Source organism: Triticum dicoccoides, chromosome 3B (genome assembly GCF_002162155.2).
Source record: "Triticum dicoccoides isolate Atlit2015 ecotype Zavitan chromosome 3B, WEW_v2.0, whole genome shotgun sequence".
NCBI lineage: Eukaryota > Viridiplantae > Streptophyta > Magnoliopsida > Poales > Poaceae > Triticum > Triticum dicoccoides.
In genome coordinates, this window is record NC_041385.1 from 264,646,974 (window position 1) to 264,650,574 (window position 3,601).

The window sequence follows — 3,601 nt, forward strand, 5'->3', positions numbered from 1 at the left end:
CTTAACCCTCAAATCATCAAAACCGGGTAAGTTTCCCCCTTAAGTGGTTTTGCTCAGATTTTAGGCGGTTTTTTGATTTGAGTGTGTGACCGGGCGTGTAGGTCGAGAGAGTAAAGGGGTGTTCACATTGTATGGTTGGGTTCAGTCAAGTTGAATGCAGCGTGGCACTTCTCCCAGGTCGCTTCGCCTCCCCTGCTCTCTGAGTCCCCGTCGCCGCTGTGGGTCGCAGGCTCGCAGCCGACACAAGTCACGGTCGAGCTGACGAATTACTGAAAAAGATCGAAACGGAAGGCCTCTATGCATGGTATGGAAGGCGACTTGACCCGTGATTCTACTTTGTCGTGGTGATGGTTGGCTGCGAATATGAGCACGATGGTGCCGCTCGTGGGAACATGAGCTATGTCGCTCAGCCGCCGGGCGGCCCTTCTCCCCTCTGGTCGCCGTCGGCTCTCATCATCGGCCTGCCTTCTTGCCGTCGTCGCCAGCGCTTGCCACGGCTGGGAGGACGAGGCGCTTCACACCACCATTTGTCGTTGTTGCCACTGGTCGTGTGCTCGTGGCCAAGACGGCTCCCCTCGCTCTTGCGTGGCTTCGGAGGAAGTGGGGTCGCTGGCTTAGGATAGCTGCAGCAGAGTCGAACGCGGCGCTGGTGGCCAAGGCGTGTGCAGGAGGGCTACGTGGTCCACATTGCAGGCCGCGGCATGGTGGTCGCTGAGGGAGTCCTAGATTAGGGGGTCCTCGGACAGCCGGACTATATACTTTGGCCGGACTGTTGGACTATGAAGATACAAGATTGAAGACTTCGTCCCGCGTCCGGGTGGGACTCTCCTTTGCGTGGAAGGCAAGCTTGGCAATTTGGATATGTAGATCTCCTTCTCCGTAACCGACTCTGTGTAACCCTAGCCCCCTCCGGTGTCTATATAAATCGGAGGGTTTGGTCTGTAGGACAACAACAATCATAATCATAAGCTAGCTTCTAGGGTTTAGCCTCTATGATCTCGTGGTAGATCAACTCTTGTAATACTCATATCATCAAGATCAATCAAGCAGTAAGTAGGGTATTACCTCCATCGAGAGGGCCCGAACCTGGATAAACATTGTGTCCCCCGCCTCCTGTTACCATTAGCCTTAGACGCACAGTTCGGGACCCCCTATCCGAGATCCGCCGGTTTTGACACCGACATTGGTGCTTTCGTTGAGAGTTCCACTGCGCCGTCACGAGAAGGCTTGATGGCTCGCCTTGTTATCAAGGATCACATCACCTCTTGGGGAGCCCTGGCTTTAGGCCAAACTCTCCGACTAGGCGGCTTCGTCATGATCGCCTGTTCGGCCGTCGCACCGATGATGACTACTCAGGTCATCAAAAGCAGCCTTCACGTCAGCTCGGAATTCACCGTGCAGATGGATCCAATGGAGCTCTCCTCCCTGAACGAGCTCTTGGATCGCATCGCCACCCTGGGAGTCACTACGGACTATGATCGGATCAGGCTTAAACCCGACCAAAGGGAGATTAACTCTCCGCCGGTCACCCACCAGATAGCGGTGATGGAGGAGCAATGCAGCGATTCTTCCTCTATTTTGAGGATGAACTATGTCCGGATTCCTGAGCTCTCCAAGTCAGATACCCGTCTACGGGAGGACATGGCCCAACTCCGAACCTAGGATCGGACAGCGGACAAGAAAAATTGGGCAACATCCCGGAGCCCGAACTGCCAAGCTCGGAAGCTCCTCTGCCCCTGGGTCTCAGATCGGGTCAGGGTTTGGACCTAAATCTACCCATCCACCCGGACACAAGTGATCTTTCCCACATTAGACAATAGCTCCAAGAGACAGTACATCACTTCTGGGCCAGATTCCTCCTTGTAATGAGCAAGGTCAAGGACTGTCGCGAGGAAGACGCAATTTCATTCTTTTGCAAAAATTGCACGGACAGGGGAATCCTCAATGCCATAAGTCGTCGTGACATAGCACACTTTGCTGACTTGGCGGCCATAGTACAGAAGTACTGCACGATGGAAAGCGCCTGGAAAACCCAAACAAAATTTTGGGATCCCCCGGCTCTCACTAAACCCCTCGTCCGAATTAAAAGGGTGTACTCTTGCAAGTCACCCGATCCAATTATAAAGAAACCAAAGCCCAATGCAGGGCGTGGAACCGTATTGGAGGGATGGCTCAATGGGCCATGCAAAATTCACAGTACACCGGATACCATACCAACACACAGCCTTAGAGTGTGTTGGATACTCCGGCAGGTGGCCAAGAGCAGCGAGGATCTCCTTATCAACAATACTGCAGAGCACCATCCCGCGGAAAATAACAATACAGTATTGACAGTCTTCGAGACTTTCGCCTCAAACAATAAGCGCAAGCAAGCACTCCGCAGCCTCGCCGAAGTCTGCCACGTTGCAGCAATAAATCCATGGAACGACACGGCCATAACCTTCAATGCCAGTGACGAACCTCAATTCCGAACAGTCCGAGCACTAGTCGCTTTGGTCCTTAGTCCAATTATGGACGGCTTCCGGCTTACTAAAGTGCTCATGGACGGTGGCAGTGGATTAAACCTCATCTATGAGGAAACACTTAACAAAATGGAAATAGACAAGAGCCGCATTGAGCAAAGCAGCACAACCTTCAGAGGAATCATCCCTAGCCGGGGGCACGATGTGCAGGAAAAATCACACTAGATGTGGTATTCGGCGCGCGGGAGAATTATAGGTCCGAAGAAATCACATTCCAAGTGGCCCCATTTAGTAGCAGATACCACGCCCTTTTAGGGCGGGATGCATTCACGAGCTTCCAAGCTATACCCCATTACGGGTACATGAAGCTCAAGATGCCCGGGCCCAATGAAATCATCACTTTAGTTAGTGATCCGGACGTAGCACTCCGCGCCAAAAATAAAACCGCTGCACTGGCCCTTGAGGCATTATCCGAAGCCCTCGCGGCCGAAGAACTAACTGCGTTGCGCTCCACAGTGGACAGGGACGATGTGATACTCCACAAATGACCCAAGTCCACCTCTTTCAAACCAGCGGACGAAATAGTCAAATTCCAGGTCCACCCAACGGGCCCTATAAAAACAGCATCCATCGGGGCACAACTGAACCCCACAATAGATGCCGCACTGTGAGAGTTCTTGCGTGAGAATTGGGACATCTTTGCCTGGCATCCTTCAGACATGCCAGGTATCCCACGCAGGCTGGCCGAGCATAGCCTAAACATACTGAAGGGATACAAGACGGTCAAGCAGACTCTTCGACGCTTTTTAGAACCTAAGCGGCAAAGCCATGGGAGAAGAGCTAGCCAAGTTACTCGAGGTTGGATTCATCAGAGAAATAAAACATTTGGACTGGCTAGCAAACCTGGTGATGGTATCAAAGAAGGACAAATCATGGCGCCTATGTGTCGATTTCAAGGGCCTCAATAAGGCTTGCCCCAAGGATCCCTTCCCCCTCCCCCGCATCGATCAAATCATCGACGCTACCGCAGGACACAACTCATTGTGTTTCCTTGACGCATACTCCGGATACCATCAAATCAAGATGGCGGAGTCCGATCAAGCCACAACGGCATTCATCACTCCATACAGCCCCTTCTG